Source organism: Halichoeres trimaculatus, unplaced genomic scaffold (assembly GCF_033239565.1).
Source record: "Halichoeres trimaculatus isolate MK-OKI-2021-1 unplaced genomic scaffold, fHalTri1.1 fHalTri1_scaffold_16, whole genome shotgun sequence".
Classification (NCBI taxonomy): Eukaryota; Metazoa; Chordata; class Actinopteri; order Labriformes; family Labridae; genus Halichoeres; species Halichoeres trimaculatus.
Window position 1 is genome coordinate 571,978 of NW_027437194.1, and position 1,310 is coordinate 573,287.

A 1,310-nucleotide genomic window follows, 5' to 3' on the forward strand; every position below is an offset into this window, starting at 1 on the left:
GCCACAAACATCCGGTCAAACTTTCAATTACTAATATTCTGTCTGCTAAAAGGCAGTTTCTCTTCACGCCTGCTGCCGTTAATCTTACAGCGAGCGGCGGCATTAAGGTGATAACCACGGGAACATGTGACAAAAGCAGGAAGTGAAGCAAACAGACTCTGAGAAACGTTCCCAAGAAGCCGAGCCCTGAAGCCAGGTCTCTACCTCCGTGTAGTCTCTGGTTTTTGTTGTGACCCAGCTGCACGCAGCCTGCAGACCCTCCTCCAGCGGCGTGCAGCGCTGTGGTCAAACACTGCAGGATTGCTGCTCATTAGCTGAGGAGGAAACCCACTGGGCTGTGGTTAATACATGAGCCTTAATGGTCGTTTCCAGTTTCATCTCCTCTGCGCTCCAACGCCGAGGTTATGTGCGATGACAGATGCCCAGAATTAAAGCCTACAGAGCAGAATTAACTTTTCATGCGTTTCCTCTTCACATCCTTGTTGTTACTTTTTGGTCGCTGCTTGCACGGCCTCGGGCTCGCTCCTTCTTCTGGTGTCTTAATTGCAATTTCATCAAGAATTTAAAGCCGGCGCAGCCCTCCCCGCTCCTGTCGCTGTCACTCCACGACTACAGCCACCGCAGGCTACTTCAAGGGTATTTAAAGCAGCTATTGTGTGTCATAAGATAAGTCAGGAGCAGCTTGGGAGGACTCACTTTCATCATGCGGGGACTGCCGGACCTCCTTCCCCCTCCCAATCCATCCGTCGCTCACTTCCTCTTTCATGGCGTTATCACTCGGCGGCTCAGCGGCTCAGCAGAATATAAATGAATAAAAGCTGTAGGACGGGAAACAGAGGAGGTCGGGGCAGACGCTGCATGCTTGGCTGTGTAGTCGCAGTATGAACGCCTCACATTATACATTCATCACACGCCGTGACAAACGGCGAGCTCGCGTGGAGCGCTGCGTGTGTGTTTGTGAGTGAAATGTAATTTTAATTTTTATAATCAGTGTATCACTGAAGATAAGCTGGTTTATGGAGAGAGCAGGATGATTATTTTTCACTTAGCAGCAGCAGCAGCCGAACTCCAGATACAACTCCAGCAGCAAAAATCAGAGACTGGGAGGAGACGGAGCCTTTAAAATTATCATCACAGTCATCTTTACGCTGCTTTTATTTCAGTTTCTGAGCAGGAGGAGGCCGAGTTTAGACATCTGCGCCTGAAGAAAAGAAAAACATTTGCTAATGCACGTTAGCAAAGTTGTACAGTGTGCTGGTCGGGAGTTTTCTAACTTGCATCTCACGTGAAGCAGCATATCCCGGTTTCTG